Consider the following 23,697-nt stretch of genomic DNA (forward strand, 5'->3'; position numbering starts at 1 on the left):
CCGAATCCTGCGTAACAATGATGCCGTTCTTTTCCTCATGATTGCTGAAAAACTATCGGTAGTAGATTCAGCAAACATGGCTGACGCGCTACAGAATCGCGGCAGCCCCAACAGCACCCGGAAGGCGTTGTTGTACTGAACCCGAAGAGCGTTGTAGGCCCTCTGCGTATGCCCGACCCACAGGCTGCATGTGTAGAATGACTGACAGTATGCCTTAAAAAGGGTGATCTTGACCAGTCTCGTACATTTTGCAAACCTTCGGGCCAACTATGCTAGTAGTACACGGATAAATGTTTTCATTGGTTGAACTGAGCCACCACGCAGCCACACAGAATTCCCTCTTATACCAAAATGTGGATAGACATACGTATGTAGAATATTTGCACACTGACCATTAAGCTATTGCGCCTTTTGGTATAGTCATATTTAGCAGTGGATGCAACTCGAATGACAAATGGATTTATGTAGTTGATCAAGCGCCATATTGTGACACAATTTGATTGAAATTCCAATGAATAAGACAGACAGAATAGACAACACCGTCACGTTCACTCACAGGGATATAAATACTGTTCTTATCCTCTTTTTAATGTTGTTATAAATGCCCTCTGTTCTGTTATTTGCCATTTTACATTATCATTAATCTGCCTACCTTAAAACATGGGCAGGATAATGAGAATCTCATTCACTCTACGTTCATCCCTCCCTTTCTTTATTAAAATGAAAAAAAAGTGTAAATTATGACAAGGTAAGCCCCACCGTCCTTCGGAACCAATTTACAAGTAAACCCTATATTGGGTTTAAACACAATCTTTTTGGATTATTTATGGGAGATTTCGCGCAGAAATATGACCGGTCTCCTTGACCTGAAAAATATTGTAGTTATTACCCCACCCGGGTCTTGGAGACCGCTGATTTTGTATTCAATGATATTAAGGGTGTAGTGGAAATAGTGATAAGCGGAGCGGGAAATTTTATCGCTACCTGTTTTGTGATAAGGGTTATAATTATTGTCGTGTAGACCCATGTCACCCTTGGTGCTGGAAACAATGAAAAAGTCACATAACTTCTTCTACGAGACATGTTTTAGTTTTGTCAAAAGTTGAACTATATTTAGAACATGAGGTACCTGATTATTATAGAAAATGGACAGAAACTCGGCAAACATATATCCCATATACCCAGAAGTGGCTTCTTGAGGTTAACAAAAAAAAATACCTAAATGAGAAACATGCCTTTTACTCGTCTTGTCAATATCATCTAGCCCTAATTCTCTAAAGGTTCGTCCAAGCCTTTCCACTTTGATAACAAGCAATTTGACCCTGATACCTCAGGACACAGATAAACCATAGAGGGTGTTCTAGAAAATTTCCGATGTCTTCAAAGACCTTGCATAAATTCGTAGACTTAATTCAGAATATCCTCTGTAGGACCTCGTAAAACATGATTTTATGTGATTCTTGTAAATGGACGACGATTTTTATTAGAATTGGATTGTATCGGAGGTTTGGAGTTTTTTTGAAGATGGCTAGTTTTGTAGAGATTTTTTCGTAGGGTCAAGAATCTATACAAAAATGGCAAGGATCAAAATTGGTTATTTGCTGATCTGAACGTACTTATATCAGGAACTACTGGGTCATTTTGGAAAATTATTTCAAGTAATACATTATAGTACATTTCATTATTTTCTGTGAGAAACCACTGTGGGAAGCTAGTCGTAAAATAATTTGCGAGATAAAAAGACGCTGAAAATGTGATTTATTAAGTAATATTCCGTACCGAACCAAAACTTTCGCTCAAAACAGTAGGTACTATCTATCTAACATACTACAACATTATTACTATGTACATGCGGTTTAAAACGGTCCCACAGCCATGTATTGTCGCCATTAAAACCCCATTCGCTGCATAAAGGAGCACTGTATGCATAACCTACATACGAATAAGCACCGCTTGGTTTGGTACGCATATAAACTTAGACCATTTTACCAACTGGAACCGACATTGCTGAGTCCCTCTGTTAACGGGACGAGACCGCTTGTCATATCGTCAGACCTACACGTACATAAGTGTCTCAAGTTAGTTAATTTTGTCGTCTGTGTGAATAATGGTATACGAGCCGATCTTGTCCACCATGGCGCGGCTGTTCTCATGTAAACAAATCAGGCAGCTGCGCAGGACATATTATAGTACACAAGCATTGACGCAGAAACAGGTGCCCTGTTTTTTCACTCACATATGACAAAAATTAAATTATAAATTTAAAAAAACCCCCGACCCAAAAAAAGTACGCAATAATTATGACAAAAGGTTAAACACGCCAAACCCTATAAAAAGCAAAAAATAAGTTTTAACACTACGTAAACTAAATTTTGTCGTGTCGGACCGCTCTAATTCATTACTTTAGATACGTGTTTTTTTTTTAAACGAATGTTGTAATTAGGTAGGTATCATTTGATTTATTTAAGTATTTATGAAGGTAAAAAGCGGTCCCCCGACACGTCAAAATTTAGTTTACGTAGTGTTAAAAGTTATTTTTTGCTTTTTATAGGGTTTGGCGTGTTTAACCTTTTGTCATAATTATTGCGTACTTTTTTTGGGTCGGGGGTTTTTTTTAATTTATAATTTAATTTTATTTCATGCTTTTTAAAGGAGCTCCTTAATTTTTCCTTCTTTCATTTAATTTATTTTATCTTAAGATGGGTCGCTATATGCGATCTCGGCCAAAGGAACCTGCTTAACAATCCTCATGACAAATTGGCTCTGGGAGAATTGCACAGATTGAGAAACAATAAAGATTAACCTTTGGACATTCTAGATTTTCAGCAAAAATATAAATCGGTTTATCCGTTTCATTCCGGCATTTCAGGGTTTCATCCGCCACATCCCATTTCCAGCATCAGGTTCTCGTCAATCAGAAACATGAAGAGAACTCGTCAAGACAAATTCAACGAGCCCAAACTCGATGGGTTTACTAAAAGGCAGTTCAGGGTTACGTCTCCTACCTTCGTGCCCTAACAGCAGACCAGCTCAGTGGTTCCAAAAGACATTAGTGTTTCAAATTTCAGATCCCACATATACTTGCAAGTAAACTGAGCGTGTAACATTCCTATCACATCTAGCAAACGAGCTGATGACCTTGATGACCTGAACCGATTTCCACCAAACATAGCTAAGAACACTCCCGACTGACATACCTTTTAAACAAAAAAAACCGCATTACAATCGGATCATCCGTTTGGGAGCTACGATGCCACATACACACACACACACACACACACACAGACACGTCAAACTTATAACACCCCGTCGTTTTTGCGTCGGGGGTTAAAAATGACATCAGGCAATCATATATACCAATGCAGCAATCACAATTTGATGCACTGCTTTGCCTCGTGCGAAAACGGATTTTTTTTCACTTAGAGATCATGTTCGTGGTCGTTCTGGTTGGTTCAATGCTCTATACATATAACTGTTCTCCTGTTTTCGTTGGAAAATCTACTTTTAAACGACGTGGTGAGGACTGAAACGTTTTTATAACGGTTATTCTTTTTAAAAATCTTTTTGCCGCTATGAAAGAAATAGGAATAGAAATGGGAATACTGTTCTGTGCATGTGTATGTGTCTGAATTTTCTGAATCAATGAATACGATAATTACTAACAGTACAAATGCAAAGGAAACTTTGCTTGCCTGTCGTGCTTTTACTCCAAACTACTGAACTGATTTAAATGGGTTTACTAATAGCCTGAAGAAAAACCAACATTCTCATGATACGCGAAGGTGAAATCACAGGAAACAGCCAGTAGTTCTAATAATGAATCAAAATATTTCAAATAATCACAAATTCATAGGAAAATCCTCACAAACTCTTCAAACAAATATTGGAAATATAGAAACAAGCGGTTCAAGTGCCCACTTCACGTATATGGGAGTCCGAATGGATTTAAATAATGCTGTACATACGAGTGTCGATTCGCTCAGTATTGAAATCCAAGTATGTAAAGTAGTTCATAACAATTCTATACAGAGATTTTTAAACTTTCGAAACATATTAAAATCTGTGCAATTCGGCTGAAACTTCAGGTAATGAAAAAGGTATCACACCTTTATACTTTTGTTTATAAATAAATTCAAAATATTTGAAACTAGCCGTATTCTCGCGATTTCACCCACGTCCCGTGTAAACTACTGCTCATACCAGAATAAACATAGCTTATGTTATACAGAAAGAATGTAGTTTTCCAACTTTAAAAGTTTTTTTCAAACCGATTCAGAAGTTTCGGAGGCTTTAAGTACAAACAAAAAAGTTTTCTCTTCATTATATCAGTATACTTAGATAACTGCCTCGTTGGTCTAGCTGTCGCAAGTGCGGCTGCTGAGCACGAGGTCTCGGGTTCGATTCCCGAGTCGGGCCGAAATCGCTTTGTGGGTTTTAGAAGACTTTCACAAAGCAGCCCGGAGCCTGGAAGCTGGTGATTGATACACCCGTGCATCGGAGAGCACGTAAATGTCGGTCCTGCGCCTGATCTCTCTCCGGTCGTGTCGGATTACCGTCCCATCGAGCTATGAGAGTTAAGGAATAGTGAGTGCACCTGTGTCTGCGCAAATACTCGTGCACTATAATATGTCCTGCGTAGTTGGCTAATCTCCTTACATGAGAACAGCCGCCGTAACCGATAATCGGCTAGGAGCATACTTAGATATGCAAAAAAACGAAACATCCTTGTTCGATCTATTTATCTATCTATGTATTAGAGTACAAATTTTAATGTATGTAAATACATGCCGTAACTCGTGGCAAGTGGCTTCGATTCGCTCAGTATTGAATTTACATTCTGCTAGTCTTGTTGGCTTTTAGCCAGTTTTTCCTGATGAGTTATAGCGCTCATATTTGTCTTTTCCGACTACTTTTTTGTTGTACTTAGTAGAGGTCTTGGTTCATTTTTGGCTGTCTGGGTAGTTAGAAAGATTTTAGTACCTAATGGATGTTGTTGTGTTATGTTGTGTTTGGAAGAAAATAGATGTTGGCTTGGAATTTGAACTTCTTATCTTATTTGTTATGGCTGAGTTGGTAATCAGCATAGTTCACTGCATGAAGAGGCTTTTGCAAATACTTTAAAGTATATTGTACCTTCACCTATGGGTAAATACGGATTTGTTGTGTAAAAAAATAATTTAGGGTTCTTTAGTGACCATATTTTAGGACCTGTAGTAATTTGAATATTGAGCAATAAATCCAAGTAAAAAGGTAAATATCACAAGAAGTCAACTTTACTTCAAGCTTATTTTCAAGCCCAAAGAGGACTATTAAAATAAATTCTTTTGCATTCTTGCTATCATACAAAAATACACATCTACCCACACGATCGTAACGCTATCTTCAAAAGGCCTTCGAGACATTTCTGAACGTTCAGAAATATCCTTTTTTATCAAATTCTTACGATAGCATCAAAGATAAGGTCAATTCACCCACCATTTGAAGTTATAATGTACCCCAGTTATTATGGGTAACGGATTTCCGTATCCGAACCCCGGAGTTTATTATAATGCCTTTGATGTTTTTTTTTCTAGTTCCGGGGTCCATTTTTATGAAGGGGTCCCTGATTTTCACGGTGGAACTATTTTCGAATTTTCGATTGCGACCAATAGTAATTGTGTATGTCGAAGTTTTAAGCGCTGGTGATCGGAGTTTTTCAAATCAAATTAATATGAACTAAAAATTTTGAAGCTGTAAGTTTTTCTTAGCATGGAGTATAAAGCTTTTACTGAGAAATTCTACATGTTAAAAACTTAATCAAACTTTCCCTAACTTACGCCAACGAGAAAGCCTACCGAGTACTTTACATTATTTTATTTTTTACTTTGGAAGGATATTTCCTTTTTAAATACGGGACAAAATTACCGCAAGCCATTCTCGTGAAACATAAGCATAATTATTGGACTTCTATCAAATGTAGGTATAACCAGTTGTAATAAATAAAACAAATAATCTCACATCCAATTAAAGTAATTTATTTTCTTTCTAGAAGAAAACTAGCTCCACACAAAAACAAAACAAGATCAAACTAAATGAAAGTCAAGAAAAACATGATTAAAATACAGAAAATAAAATACATCGAGACTCAACACAAATTAAAACTGCAATAAAACTGTTAGTACGAAGCGAATGCAATTATCAGACTCATATAATTTCATTGGGGTATAAAAATTCAAAGTTAATTAAACTAGCTGGGGGTTGAACTCAAACGCACCCCTTACAATCTTAACTCACGATCCGTGACCAATTTTTTAATTGAAATAACCGTATCGCCTACCTTCTGGGTGCCTATTAAGTTGTTTACACAATTTTTGTTTAGAAAATAGGCATGTTTTCGATTTTTTTTACGCAGGCTGGTGCCTAGCTATCGTATATCGTGTATTGCTATTGTATATTGGTGTTCAAGTAAATTGCAAGTTGTTAAAACTTTACGTAAAAAAAATGCAGAAACAAGCGAGTTTTTTTCGATCTTATATTTCTTTCTTAAATAGATCTAAATTCAAATTCAATGAATGGATTATTAATTCTAATCGTTCTATATCATCTACATAAAAATACGAGATTTTTTCCATCTACCATTTACTGCAAGTCTCTGAAAAACCGCTATACATTCGATCAATATTGCATTTACGTCACCAAGCACCAACTATCACTAACCAATACAAAGCACACTTACCTAAAAGCTTTTACACTTCACACTCAATCACTAATGACTTTCAGTTAACTACACAGCAATTTGCTCAAACTGCAAAGTGCACACAAATTAGCTATCAAACTACGTCATAAAGAACCTTCAACCTTTGCGAGCGACAACTAAAATTCAATATCGAACAATTATCGAACGAGAAATCGCTTTGATAATAGTCCCCCAGTTTGCAACATTAATAGGGCTGTCCCAAGTTCACTTTTAGATACGTAATCTTAATTACCTTTGGAGTTCTGTGTCACTAGTGTTAAGGGAAGGCGTTTAAGGAAAAATAGATGTGGAAACCTTGGAAGTTTTTTGTACTTTTTTCTTTTTTTCTTTCGGTTAATGGAAATGAAAGTTATGCTCGTATTTTGTGGTGTTATTTCTGAGTATTAACAGGATACTTTTTTCGTGGATTGTGGCTACTTTTGGGTTATCGTAAAAGCGTATTTTTGAGATATTCTTTGAAAATAAAACGTTATAACCAGATTATTTTTATAATTTCTTTCACTTTTAAACAAAATCTTCATCACGGACATTTCTGAGTATTTGATCCTTTGTAAAAGACTCAACATAAACGGCCTTATATGACGAAACAAAATATTTTTATACCTATTTTTTTCTTAGTTTTCTACATGTTAGTCTGTATATACCAATAGCACCCATAACTAGTGGAAACTAATAATATATTATTACATCTACTACATCATTCAAGCACAATATGGTCATTACGTATCCCTCGCTAATTAATGTATGGCGCACTTCGTTGCCTAGGTTAATATCTGAAATGGACGGCTGTCTGTATTGATGGTATGTTCATAATAAACACAATATATCCATGATATTATATTAAGGTAGTGAATACAGTGGCCGAATACTGAAAAGCCACTTTTTGGTGCTGACTTTAGGTTAATTGCTGCTACGGAAAGAATTTTCAAATAAATGAATTCTAGTTGTTTGTATTTTCGGTGGTAATTTCTTAACAAAAATTCAAGATAAAGCATAGAAGTTATGATGGCTACGTGGTTAAAACACATGCCTCTCAAGTACGAGGGTGTAGGTTCGATTCCAGGGCAGACAGATACCAATATATATAACTAAGTTAGATATGTACTTTCTATGTCTATCTTGTACCCACATCACTAATGACAGGTGAAGGAAAACATCTCGAGGAAATCTGGACTATAAAGTCTGATATCGTAAATTCTTGATTAGTAAGCGTGGTGATTAATATTCATTCCTTGTCTGTGTGTTCTGCAGTAAGACAATAGATGATAGCATTTCTATTTTATGTAAAAGAAACTGCATAGTTTCCTAACACATTCGTTCATGATCACAGCCCTACACACGTCATTACAGTTCGTTAGGTACACTTATTGATTCAGAACGGCCGGCACCGCAAGTAACGCCGCCAACCTTTGAGTTTGATATTTGTTGCATGTGTAACTTTATAGCAGGGGTGTACTTCTTGAGGTAGGCAGAGATGTGGAGTGCTGATTTACTTTGCAATTATGGGAAAAAAACTATATACTGGATATTTTGATGAAAGTGAAAATCGTTACATTATTTTGAAAGGAATATAAATTCCATATAGGAATTTAAGGCATTAATTTTACTGTGTGTCTTATGTTATCTTGATAAACATCTGCATAATATTGTTGTACTGGTGGTAAAACTCAAAAGGTGTGGAGATAGAGTGAGGAGGCCTTTACCCAGCAGTGGAACTATTCAGGCTATGAAAACAAACACCATACCTACATACTTTTATGTAGGAACCATTCAAAAAGTTGTACATATATTCTACAAACCACGTGAAACTTCGAAAACAATAAAAAAATACAAGAGGGAGTAAATTATAAAAGTCACTCGACTTACTGAATAAACAAAAATCCAGAAAAAAAACTTTAAACAAAAGCTACATTTACAAAATAACTATAAATAAAAAACAAGGTGACAGTGACGTATTTCTTCCACGTGCCTGTCAAAGCCGAGTAAGCAGTTACGTAGAGTATATTTATACAGTATATCATAATATTGAATACGTAGTGGATTATGAAGCCATTTTAAACGGGGTGCGTTCTGAAGGGGATGGTTTATAGACAAGCTGAGGGAGGTATATTTTTATCTGAGAATATATTTTTGCTTTGTATGTTAACTTGTCGGCTTATTGGTAAGAACTGTGACAGTGAAGTTTGAGTTCGACTATTGGCTTGAGACGGTTTCGATTTTTTTAGGCAATTGTGTTTAAGGTGACTTAGTTATTTAAAATTATTTTCCATAAATGTTATTCATATTTCAGTAACATTTTCTTGTATGTACATAGTCGACAGGAGAGTCCAGAAATTACGTCAAAGTCAAGTCAAAGTGTTTTTGCTTGTCACCCAGATTCTGGTTATTTTCGTAATAACATAATAAACATCAACACATTCAAAAATTTACTCTTTTAATACTAATTAGATATGATAATAGTTACGAGTGATGTGAATTTACAAAAGCAAAAATCATTTTTCTGCAGTACAACTGAAATAAACAGTTTCTTTGCGTTCAGGAAAGTAATCAAAAACTGCATACATTAGCAACTAGCATTCCAACACATTTTTGTTTCGTTCCAAGCTTCCCCACTGAAACCTTTAATTAACTTTATTTGTGGGCAAATTAGAATGCTCTTTTAAATCCAGCGGTTTGTTGGTTTGTGTGTTTGTCTGTTTGTGTAGTTCATTATCCCTGTACACTGAATAATCAAGTTTGTGGTTAGTTTCCATGTTTATATAAAGAAATTAATTTTGTTGATGAAGATTTGAATGTTTGGTTAGGTTACTTTGGTACAATTTGTGGTGCTGTTTTGGTGTTAAATTGTTTTTGTGATGGAATAGACTTTCAATTTTACAGTTTTACTTGTATTGAATGAGGTCATTTATTTTTAACTTTCACATAATGTTTAGAATTTACACAGCAAAAAATGAATGTCAAAGAAGGGACTCCTCAAATCTAACATGTTTTTTATGTAGGTCTATAAGCGATTTGGTACCTGAAAATGCCTGGACTTTGAGAAACCCTTCTTTACCAATTTTCCAGTACATAACAGCAATATTAATATTCCGTGAAGTCACAAAATGTTCCCATCCGCTTAATTTTTTTTCCTACAATATGCATAAAGCCCTTTCAGATTTCACGGTTCGCCCGTTTAAAGAATTCCACAGTCCAGTAGCATTTCTTTGAACAATTATTTACGGGCGTATGAACGTATGAAAGGTCATATCTTTTAAAAAACTATATTTTGTGCAATTATTGGAAATCCAATTTAGGAAGCAAAGGGTTTTCTGGAAGTCGTCAGAAATGTATCGTGAAAGTTTCTTTGAAATTTTTGCTCAATAGTTCTTTGGAATGTAAGGAGTTCTTGTCGAGTCGAGTTTCCGTTTACGAGTGAGAACTTATGTTGTTTCCTATAAGTACCTGACTAGCTGTGTCTCACGGTTTCACCGACGTCCCGAGGGAACTTGTTCCCGTGTCCGGATAAAATATAGCCTATGTAGACATAGTGTAGCTTCCCCATACTGAAAGACTTTTTCAAGTCAGTTCAGAAGTTTCGGAGCGCTTATAGTACAACCAAAAAATTGTTTCTCCTTTATCTTATGAGTCAGTTTATCATATAGGCTTTTGAACTACTTACTACAATGTTGTGATGTAGTAAGGATATCCTACAACACGAGGCAACAGATGTTTTATGAACCATCATATACCGAAAGGAAGGTGTCGTGGAACATGTTACGTGAACATGTCATCTAAAGATGGTCCGTCGAAAAACCTAGTACCAATATTAAACAATATTTCAAAATCCATACAAACTAATACTCTTAAATCAAACTAACAAATCAATGATTTACAAAGACAAATCACGAAACTGGATGACTGAATGAAGGGGCAGGATATATGGATATATAAATCAGACTCGCGCCGGAACTTCGATACGAAGATGTGATTATAGGATAGCTTATATCAGGGGATAGGGGGGAGGGACGGGATAGGGATGATATACCGTGATGCGTGAACACGGGAAATTGAGTTAGGCGCCGGATGTGTTTCTTTGATTTTTTTTTTCGTGGAGGGTAGATAATTAGCGGTGTTGACTTTTTGTTATAGTGGGATCTTTGCAAGGTTTCTTTTGGTATTTTACTTTTGGGCAACATGAATACATTTTGGTGTTAGTGGGTTTATTAAGTACCTATGAGTTAGATACGATGTGTTGATTTGAATAAAGATGAGAGATACAAAAGCTGAAATCAAAGCTTTAATTCTAACAATAGTAGTGGTTCCCTGTCGTTCCACTCGCATTCCGAGAGAACTACTTCACTCACCTGGAGGCACAGGACTATCTGTGGACTTAACTTTAATGTAATTTAAATCGGTGCAGACAGTTACAATAGGGCATGTATGTACGATATACAAAGACACGCCTGAACTTCAAATCATGTCTACATAATCTTTTTCCTTCAGTATTTTTTTATTGTAACATTAAAACAAAACCTCAAGCCAAACACTAACGATACACGTGTAACAACTGAGTAACAACATAGTAACAACATTCGAACAACTTAAACAACGACTTCTAAATGACGTCATAACAATCCCAAAGTATGGGGACATGAAATTTTACGAACGCTGATACGAAGACGCCCGATGTTTGCCGAACGGAGTTTTGAATTTGTTATGAAGGCATGTCTATGTGTTCTTTGGAATTAATGACCTAACGATGTACTATTTTATAGATAAGCTGTCTTCGGTATATACTGGTATTTTGGTTATAACTATCAAGGTCTTTCTATTCTTATAACTTATAAGAATAGAAAGACCTTGATGGTAATGTCTATCCATTATATAAACACTTCATAACTACCTAAAACTAATTGTGTTTTTAGGCCTTATAGCTTCCGCCCGCGTCAAGTTCGGTTATATCGCGTTTTCAAGAGAACTCTTCAAAAGTCCGGAATAAAAATTATCCTATGTTCTTTCTCAAATTCAACTCTATCTCTGTACCAAATTTTATTAAAATCAGTTCAGTGTTTTAGACGTGAAAGCGTAACAGACAAACAGAGCTACTTTCGCATTTATAATATTAGCAGGGAAGTAGGGATTATTAACTAGTCATACGAATTGTCATACGTTTAAGCTGAAATGTTGTGACGTATTAGAAAATATGACCTAATTTGGTTTTAATTCAACCTAGTACATGTCTTATGTGGCTTCTAAACTAATGGTAAGTACTTGTTACGCTACTTAATGGTACTAGCCTATTATTGTTAGACAAAAAAGTAAGACGTCTGACACGTGTTAAAGAAAATGTTGTATACGAATTTTCTTTCAAACTTTTTGGTATAGACATTGTAAATCCTTGTAACGTATGTAGATTAAAAGTCTCCAGCATACTCTTACAAACTGAGCTTAAACAGTGAATCCTTGATCGGAACTGTATTTGAACATTTTTATTACAGCCATTTTACTTAACATTCCTACACCACGTAAGTCAATGATTTCTCATAAAATTTTAGTATGTTACTAAGCGCTCACTCCATATAGAATATAAAAAATATTTTTCGATCACGTACAGGAATAAGCGGTGTTAAATCTTTAGGAGAAAGATCTTTCAAGAATTCCTATAAAGGGGATTTTAGGAGTCTCTACGAATAATAAAATACAATATTGTAAATCTTTAGAGTTTCTTTGTTTGTTTATCGATAACTAGCTTCCACCCGCGGTTCCACCTACGTCTCGAAATGACTGCTGTTTCCATAGCTGGGTGGTGAAAAAAACTATCCTAAGTCCTTCTCTCGCGTCTAAGATACCTCCAATCTAATTTTCAATTTAAACGGTTCATCCATTCTTGAGTTATTAGTGTAACTAATACGACTTTCTTTTATATAAATTGCTAATAGGAACTTTTTGTTAGTAGTTAGAAGGTAAAATCCCTGACCCAAATTACATATAATTTTGTACTTAACAAATATTATGATAGACATAAGGCACGATGCATACTAGAGTTTAATTATTATTTTTGTAAAAAGTATAAAGCAAACATTTTTTTAAACTTCATTTGTAATATTTATATTTCATTCTATAACAATGGAAATTAAACTTACTATCAATTGGTTCACCGTATTTAGGTACATATTTCCAAAGACAAAAAAAAAACAAATAGAAAAACGTCCGTGTGTAATGAAGCCTTACTTACATTACTATCCTATTAACTTAAAAGTTCTCAGATATAATATAATATATTATCGTTGACCATGGAGGGTAAAACACGTGAAAAGCGGTTTTCGTGTACCTATGTCGATAAAGATGTCCAAACAATATTTCGGCCCTTAAAAATCATGCAAACGTGCTCTTTCAACCCAAAATATCAATTTAAACATAATTTTATATACCCAGCTAATACAAAAAGTGATGTAATAGCATATTTTGGTGTTATATCATTTTTGACAATCATGATTTGGCGGATAACTGATATACTTTTTGACGAGAATCTACGACGATATCAGACGTTAAACTTCCTCTATTTTGCAAGTTACGCCGATTCTCTTTTTTATTCATTCGGTTATATTATGAATTTAGTTCTTCACTTCTTACATTCTAAAGACAGTGTTAAAATGATTTTAATTTTCCAAGAAATACATGGATTCATTCGTAAAAGTGCCAGTTTGAAAAATATAGTTTGCAGAAATTGGGTTGCACTCGCATTAATGGGGGGATTCCAAAGCATTGTTGTTATTTATCTTTATATAGTTTATATGCATCCTCCATGGTATATAATCTGTTATGTATTCTATTTATTAAGTCCTGATTACAATACAGTTTATGCTATATGTTTTATGAAGTTACTTTTGGATAAGGCTGTGATGTGGAACGTGAAACTTTTGCTGTCTTTACAAGGTCAACGCAAAGTGCTATGTAGGCAAATGACAAGAACTTATGAACAAATATTGGATTGTTTTGATGTATACAAAAATGTTTTTGAGTTACCTGTAAGTACTTACAAGATCTTTATTTGTTAGAAAATTGCAATATTGAAAAACACTTCCACACTGGCGGATCTTCCAAAAGAAAACAATAATTGACAACTACAGTTGTAATAGTTGACTTCTAAAACGTCTGATTTTTCCCATTTAGAATGCGTCGTGCGTAGAAAAATCGAGAGTATGCGTGCGATAAATCTGCTAGTGTGAAAGTGTTGCAATAGAAATCTTAATATGATTGATGAATTCATTTCAGATACTCCATCAAACAGTGGAGACATTTTTCGTGTGTTTGGTAAAAGTTCAAGTACTGATTGACTTTTTACATAATTTACATTCAAGAAATCCTGATTTTGTGAGTATTTCTTGCGCCTTACAAACATACTTTTGTAATAAGCTATACCCTGCTCCTGATAACTACTTATTTTTTCCGGTCACCTATTTTTTATACTTTTGAATATTTTAAAAACTATTTTATAACAAAAGTTTAAAGTGAAAGAATTCGGGTGAATATTAAATTTGTAAAAGATATCTGTTTTTGTAGGATATGCCTATTGTACAAGGAATACTCTACATGACAATGATGAAGTGTCTAATTATACAGACAACGCTCTGTTATGTAATTGCATCGTTTTATGGTGCACTAAAGAATGCACAAGATTCCTGTGTCCTTCTGCTGTCGACTAATTGTACAGGTAAAGTTTTTCATAGTACATTAACTTCTATATTTAATAGCGCTTCCACACAAGCGGTTTTTCGTCGCGCGAAACAAAACTGAGCGTAAACGTGCGACACACTTTGGGCGACAAAAATGTGTCACTCGGTTTTAACAGCATGATCAAAATGGCGGTTTTTTGTCTAGCGTAGCAAAACTGAGAATATACGCGCAACTCCTTGTGAGCGGCAAAAATCTGTCGTACGAACCAAGCGTTGTCGGTTGGAAAATACGCCAGTGAAGAAGGACTGTAAACGTCGCCTTGTACCGAGGTTATGACGCCGATGTTACTTGAAAAAACCGAGCGAAAAATCCGCTAGTGCAAAAGCACTGTAAAACTGTAAATAACACAATAACTTCTTTTGCAGTTGAAGAAAGGCGGTTATGTAAGAACATACAACGTTTGCATCGGGCGTTGTTCAGCAGAATGAGTATATGCGGCATGTTCTACATAGATATCTCTCAGCCAATACGTTTGTTGCAAATTGTCACTAATTATATCATTGTTTTGTTGCAATTTGAATTTTTGTAATACCTACTGTAATTTGTATGAATGAATAAATGTTTGTGACTTTTCTAAAAAAACCTACAAAAAGTATTTTGATAAATATTTGCAATAGTAGGTACAGGTGAATTGAGAATAACATTTGGACTACTTGCTTGTGGTGGAAGAACAAAATAAATAGTGTAATTAGGTTTTATGTCAATATGTTTCATGCATATAATTACCCATGATAACAGCTCTGTCAACGTAGTATGATACAAACGCCCCTACGGAATTGCGTCCAGCAATGCATTTTGTTAACACGTATGTCAACGCATAGTTAACAAGGAAAACGAGTAATTAATACAATTACAAACATAGAAATTGTTTGTGAATTATGAGAAAGTGTTCATTTATATAGGTCCATATTAATATTATAAAGCTAAACGGTCTCACTACAACAACTTAAACATGTGTCAAAATGGACCTTATTTCAATGTCATTATCTGTCATTTTTTTAGACAAGTGTTAAACTGACGTTTAAAAGTTTTTGTGGTAAGGCGGAAAGAGTTTGTTTCTTAGTTGCGTGCTATTACCTTATCTCAGAAACTATGGGTCTAATTTGGAAAAAACATCCTTCAATGTTAGATAATCTATTTATCAGGGAAGTAAATTGGAAACATACAGCTGACAATCGATAAATACACATACATGCATCATACATATTATTATTTCTACGAAGTATATCTTAGACACCATTGGCTGTGTTTCGGATGGCACGTTAAACTGTAGGTCCCGGCTGTCATTGAACATCCTTGGCAGTCGTTACGGGTAGTCAGAAGCCAGTAAGTCTGACACCAGTCTAACCAAGGGGTATCGGGTTGCCCGGGTAACTGGGTTGAGGGGGTCAGATAGGCAGTCGCTTCTTGTAAAGCACTGGTACTCAGCTGAATCCGGTTAGACTGGAAGCCGACCCCAACATGATTGGGAAAAAGGCTCGGAGGATGATGATATTTCCCTCTTCACTAGCTCCTTTCCATCGGCTTGGAAGAAAGCTCATGTGTTGCCCTTGCCCAAAGTCTCCAATCCATCCTCAGTGTCTCAGTATCGTCCTATATCCATACTTCCAATTCTATCCAAAGTCCTTGAGAGTGTTGTCAACAATCAACTTTCTCGTTATCTCTCCTTTAACAGCCTGCTAAGTCCATACCAGTCTGGTTTTCGCCCTGGCCATAGTACAGTGTCGGCTCTCATCAAAATTACTGATGATATCCGGCTGGCTATGGAGAAGGGGCTTTTAACTGTACTGGTTTTGCTGGATTTTAGCAGTGCGTTTAACTCAGTTGATTTCGACATCCTCTTAGGTATCCTATCCTCACTAAATGTATCTCCTTCTGCTGTTGGGTGGTTCAACTCTTATCTTCGAGGTCGCTCACAGTCGGTTCGCGTTGATGAGGCTTCCTCTGAGTGGCGGAAACTCGCTGCGGGTGTTCCTCAAGGTGGCGTTCTCTCTCCATTACTTTTCTCCGTTTTTATAAACGCCATCACTAAGTCACTAGTTTCGCATTACCATCTCTATGCAGATGACTTGCAGCTTTATCAACACTTCAAACTTGAAGAGCTGCCGAAAGCAATTGATGCCATCAATAATGATCTTAGAAACATAAGTCGATGGGCTAAGGATTTCGGACTTCTAGTCAATCCTGCCAAGTAACAAGCTATCATTATTGGTGGCAGATATTTCCTTAATAAGCTGTCTTCTCCACCACCGGTTTCATATGATAGCGTTGCCATCCCATACTCCTCTGCGGTCAAGAACTTGGGGGTAATTATGGACTGTCATTTATCCTGGGGTTCACACATTGCGGAAGTAAGCAGAAGGGTTTTTTGCTCGTTTCAGTCACTCAAACGTCTCCAGAAGTTCCTGCCTTTTCCGACAAAAATTACTCTCGCTCAGTCGCTTCTTCTCCCTCTTTTAGATTATGCTGATGTCTGCTTTCTTGATGCGACTGAAGAACTTCTTGACAAACTCGAGCGTCTGCAGAATTTGTGTATTCGCTTCATTTTTGGCCTTCGGAAATACGACCATGTGTCAGAATTTCGGAGCCAGCTGAAGTGGCTGCCAATTCGGCAGCGTCGAGATGCTCATATTCTATCTTTTCTCTTTTCTCTTCTTCATAATCCCAACGCTCCGAGCTATCTTCAGGAACGTTTTGAGTTCCTTGTTCCCAGAGGCAAACCCTGTCGCTCCTCTGTATCTCTCCTAGTCCGTATCCCTCCTCATACTTCGAGCCGTTATGATGGATCCTTCACTGTGCGCGCTGTGAGGCTTTGGAACGCTCTGCCTCACAGTATACGTGAGAGCAAGTCGTTAGATGTCTTCAAGAGACGAACTAAAGAACATTTCCTGTCAACATGACCTTATTTGTATGTATGTATTTATTTATTTATTATATTTTATGTTTTATTTATAGGTATATATTTTATGTTATGTAGTTTCATCTTTGTTTTGTTTAATGTTGTGCACTTTAAATTTTCTCTTCCCTATCGCATCTCTCTATCGCTCTAAGGTTTGCTGTTAGAGAACCCAGTTCTGGGTTAAGCTCGCCTTTGTACATGTCTTCTCTGTGTTGTGTGTGTTTTTTTTTATATGTTTTTGTGTACAATAAAGAATAATAATAATATTTCTACGAAATATAAGTGGAACAGCTGCCGGAAGCTAGTTATATAAAATATTCTCATTCTTTTCAATGTAATCCAATAAACATAAAAAATCTGACGGTTTCATAATCTGACAACTTCATTTGTTTTGCTTTCTTACTACGTGTGATAGTCGTCTAGCAAACACTTAGATAGTACTTATCGCACGCTTAATCATATACTGACATAACTAAAAAGATGTTTTTCAAGAAATCGCTAAAAACGATTTAGTAAACCTGACTTACCTTACAAAATGGCTTATTACTCAAAGAAAATAACTTTTTATAATGAAATAATGTATTGTAGGGATAGTTGATAAAGTGAGTTATTGTATTTGAATATAATTTTAAAGAAATATAGATTTTTTTACTATAAATTAATCGGTTAAAAAAATTGTTCCTCAAGATGCGTCAGTTTAATATAAAATATATAGTTACATTGATTTAATACTGGTGACACATTTTGAAATGAGTCCGTGTTTTATTTAATACATAACTAAAGAATATGCATTATTAAGGTATGGGTCCTTATACTATGAAGTATGATTTTGATACTGGTGACGTCACCAGTTTTGTTCAATGTATGTTCTTATTATTATGATAATGAGTCAGAAACTGATATCTGTCTCTGTCTCGTAAAAAAGTTTGCCGAAACGATTGAGTGTGAAAGGGACAGATATGGGTTTAACTCCGCCTAGAAAAAAGATATCGAAAAAATCCGAGATCGGCCGAAAGAAGGCGTTAAAATAAACTTCTTGGTACACTTATTTAAACATTGACCGAAACACTAATCGGTCAGTATATGATTAAGCGTGCGATATGTACAGCTACTGATATAACTCATTGAAGCGGCACATGTTACTAATGCGCACAGGACATTATTAAGGTAGGAGCACTAATTAGAAAATCGCTATTTGATAAGAAATACATCGTGTTATCTATGTTTGTTTGTCTGTAGTTGTGCTTAATGCATTCTGACTTCATCTAAATATATTTGAGTCATGGAAAATGGTGGTTTATATGTCAGTCAAACTCTAAACTATGTAGCTACCTATGCAGTTTAGGTACATAACTTACTATGTTTGTCATGTCGTCTATATCATTAAGTGTTCATACGTACACATAACATTGACGGCGCTGCTTGAAATTATAATTCGGACATAAATAATTAATTATAATAATGTAACAAACCATCAATTAAAAAAATATAGTTCCAGAAAAATAAACCTACACAGTCATTAAGTCAATTAAAAGCACAAAGACGGCTATTCTAAAAACAAATACAAACTAAAACACACGAATATATTATGTACAAAGGAACTTGATGAAACCGCGACGTATTTCTCACTCCTGTCTATGGAAACCCAACGCCTTTGTTACAGAAACGCAAGTCACTCGAAACATTAGCGAAGGAATGAGGTGCTATTCTTGTAGTACTCGATATAAGACTTCATTCGATATAGTAGCTAGTGGGTTTTTTAGTTTATTAAGCGCCAATTTTTCAATCACCACTTTTATCTGAAGAATATGTTTGACATATTGACAAGTTTTTCATAGAAAATATGGGTTTATGTATGTATGTTTTCTCAATAAAAGCTATCGCTTTCTTTATTCTTCACATTGATAATAAAATTCTATGTCAGTTTTTGAGAATCATTCATTCGGTACAACATAATACCTATTTGAGATGATAATTTAATGGCATAAAACAAAACGGTGTTTCAAAAAAAATGCAGCGTATTTTTTGTGTGTTTAAATTGTTCTCTAATATTTAGAGAGAATAATAGTTACGAATAGTGAACACGACCCATAAAAAATAATGACACAATAGTTCTACAATTTTTCTATTTTATTTTCAAAAATAACTGCAGATAGGTACACCAACCGGTATATTTTACGGCTAGCAATAAAACTTGCAATCAAATCAAAAATGTAAACATACAAACAGTCATGTTTACGAGTGATGCATCGATATATGGATTGTGACCATGGAGGAAGAAAGTTAGCGGAGATGCTATAAGGAAGTTAGGTCAGGCGCCTTCTTGTAGGTCAGACAACGTTCGGTAGGCGTGATCAGTTTTACTAGAATTGACGAATCCTATGAGTTCCTTGTCAAAAGAAAATCAATCTGTCAAAGATTGGCCTTGATTGATTGGTGATTTTATTTTGATAATAATGAGTGGGTTCCACAGAAGGCGTGCAAGGGCGGAGATAGTAACGTCCTCCGAATAACCTCATTTTGTCGAGCTACTTTTTTAGGAGACTGCGTTATGACATCTTCGCTACTCATTTTGCTCTCCATGATCGTAACTAAAATAAAATGTCAGTTTCGTGTACTCCTAAAATATCGTGTGTTTAGCTAACGAGTGATTTGGTAATTGGGTACCTGGTGAAATATAAAGTTAGTAGTAATCTGATGACTAGAACTACACTACTTCTGGTTGCCAAATAATACCATGTTTAAGTATGGATGCGTTAATATATTATTCAAAGAACACTTGTGTACTTATATGATTTATTGTTAAACATTTTGATTGTGTTTGTTACCTTGCGTACTTCAGAGTCTTTAATATACGTAGGTATCAACATATGTAATCACGAAACCACCAACAGGAAAATATATTCCGTGAGAATTTCAAACCATGAACTTTAACTACCAATTTACTTTTCAACCACCATATTTTTCCTAGAATTTTTTAGAAGTTTCAGTAATACAGAGTAGATACATACGTTTTAACAAAAAATATGTTTATTGTAGTTTTCGTTATATAGTACTTAGTTGAAAAACGTTCATACCTCCATTGGAAAGGTCAAGTAACTCTATGTTGAATACAAGTCTCCAATCGATTCTAAATAAAATAAATAATAGTTTAAAAAAAACTAAAAAACACGCTTTTTATAGAAAACCGAACTAAAAAATAGCAAATAAATTTTAATGAATTTAAATTAAGAAAATAGTGTTCAAAATTTCAATGAATATAAATTAATAATAGTGTGAATACAAAAAAAATATTTAAAAAAGCGTGGGGTGCTTTTTAAGGTCATATCGAAATGAAAATCACTCTACTCATATCTGTCAATAAAATATTTATAACTATTGACACCATGCACCCCACGCTTTTTTAAATATTTTTTTTGTATTCACACTATTATTAATTTATATTCATTGAAATTTTGAACACTATTTTCTTAATTTAAATTCATTAAAATTTATTTGCTATTTTTTAGTTCGGTTTTCTATAAAAAGCGTGTTTTTTAGTTTTTTTTAAACTATTATTTATTTTCTACTTTTTAGTTTGGATTATTTATAATAGCTTTTTAATTTTAAACTATTGCACGACTCGTGATGCGAAGCATCAGAGAGTGCTTTACGATCGAAAAAAATTTTTCGCCTTATTTTGGCAACTATTTTTAGTATTATATTTTAAAGTAGATTTAGTTTTTTTTAAACTATTATTTGTTTTGTGGAATTAAAATTCTCTTTAGTATACAAAAATTTGACAATATTAGAGAAAACGGCTAAAGATAATTATTGGAAATAAAAATTAACAACGAGTCCTGCCTTATCGACTGTTGTTTCCTAGCTAAGCTACTAGGTGATCTGCTGACCTACTAGTACACAAGATGGGGTGATGATAAATAAAACCTCCTCTGTGCACTGTTCTAAGCTGGTATATTAAAGTCTTACAAAAAAAACATTTTGTCTTAGGGTGCGTCCACATCTGGCGAATGCGCCGCGAATGCGCCGCGAATGCGCAGCACGCGAGCCGATCGCGAGCTGTCCGCGAGCTGCGCGCGTGCATTTTTGTTCGTGCGCCGCTTCTGCGCCGCCCGCGCGCAGCTCGCGCGCGACCTAAGCGCCGCACGCGAGCGGCGCGCAGGCGGCGCGCGACGTCTGTCATCTTCGATAGTACTGAGCCAATATACGGAACTGTAAGGGCGAGAACTGATTGCGCGCAGATCGCGCGCCGCTCGCGCGCTCTATACGAGCCTTGCATGAGTTGCGCTAAAGAGGCGCACCGAACTATTGCAGTGACTGCACGCGCGCAGCTCGCGGACAGCTCGCGATCGGCTCGCGTGCTGCGCATTCGCCAGATGTGGACGCACCCTTAGAGTATCGCTTGTAACGAAACCATAGCGCGCATTTAAACGCGACAACGCCATCTATCGAGCGAGTAGGAAGCATTCAAATGTTAGTCGCAAACATACCGCCCACCAAGGACGTTACTGAAGGAACGTCCTTGGTGGGCGAAAATGAACTAAGGATGAACTATACTTAAAAACATTTGAACTACATAATTTGCACTTGTACTGTATACATTAAATTCGAACAAAATTTACACATTATGACTCATATACAATGAATATATACATAATAAATATAACAATTTGACCTTATACTAACAAAGTTTAAATATGAATAACAATATTATCTAAAAATAATTAACATAGATATGGAAAGACAATTTAACAATATTGTGATTTTGTACATTTGATCTAAAAGTAAAGTAGTAAATATTTGTTGTATACTTACTTGATTTTAAACATATGTAAAGTGTAAATTTCTTCTAAAATAACATGCGTAAAACATAAAACTTATTCAACTACGGGTAAAATACATATTTTGGATGTTGGTCTCTTGATGGTTGAGGATTTGGTGCGTAACGTGACGACACGGGTGATATTACGAATAGTTGTCACTATCCATACAAGTAGGAAGTTCTCATCAATACAAAGAATATAAGTCCAAACGAGGTATTTTACATATTCAGTTTATTTGTTTATTTACTCAGTTGTCGAGTTCCCTCGACTTTCTCTGGTCTCCATCATCAGGTCAGCTCCCAACCTTCACTGTTGCATAGGTTTTGTCAATACAAATAATTTAAGCCCAAACACGAGGTTTACATATTCAGTTGTCGAGTTCCCTCGACTTTCTCTGGTCTCCATCATCAGGTCAGCTCCAAACCTTCACTGTTGCAAAGGTCTTGTCAATACAAATAATTTAAGCCCAAACACGAGGTAGTTTACATATTCAGTTGTCGAGTTCTCTGGACCCTCTCTGGTCTCCATCATCAGGTCAGCTCCAAATCTTCACAGTTGAATAGTGCTTTTAGGCGTACACCTGAGTGTCAAGTTTTTACCCTATGTATGCCTACAACTTTCGAAGGTTGCCCTCGATTTCTCAGGGTTTCCATCATCAGATCCTGAACTGATGACTATGGGACCAACTGGCAGCTATTCCGAGTCGAACAAAAAAAGAATCACGTAGATCGGTCTATAAACCTCGGAGTAATCGATGTGTATGTGTAACCTCCTCCTTTCTGGGAAGTCGGTTAAAAATGGAATAATTTTATCAAATTAGTGTATTGTCATCGGTCCTCAATAAATCTACAAAGTTTGAACGAAATCTGGCCGTTTAAAGTGGGTCAAAATCGCGCCCAAAGAAGTCGGTTACAAACCTACAAACATACAAACATACAAACATACAGGTGAAGCTAATAAAAAGCGTGTAAAAAGATTCACAAAGCTAAGTTTTACAAAGAACTAGCAAACACAGCAACGATATACAAACAACCTTTTTATTCCATTTACACTGTAAGCACGAGATATGGGAACCCTTTTCTGTCTTCTAGAAGTTAGAGTACGACTTGATTGGGTAGTATTTGGTAGCCTGTTTTATTGACACAAAGTATACGAGTACTCACACATTTGCTTTTAATATTTACAAAAATAATATGCACAGAGTTATTTGCAAGATTTTTACAAAAAAAAAGAAATAAATAAAAGAGGAATATATACACTGAAACTAAAACAAGTCAAAAAGTAAAAATTAATATAAATATTTGATGATGATGAAAAAAAATGTCGATAATGTAATCTGTATATGATTCCTGTTACTGTCTAGTGTAATGGAGTGTATATACAATTATTTCATTTATATTTTTACAACATTTTTACTGCATTGTGATTTATTTTAGCGTAAATTGCTGTAGTTAAAATTCAAACTGTATAACGTGTATAAGATGGACTATATATTTATCTCAATAACCTTCCCTTTTATA

Source organism: Helicoverpa zea, chromosome 9 (assembly GCF_022581195.2).
Source record: "Helicoverpa zea isolate HzStark_Cry1AcR chromosome 9, ilHelZeax1.1, whole genome shotgun sequence".
Lineage (NCBI taxonomy): Eukaryota > Metazoa > Arthropoda > Insecta > Lepidoptera > Noctuidae > Helicoverpa > Helicoverpa zea.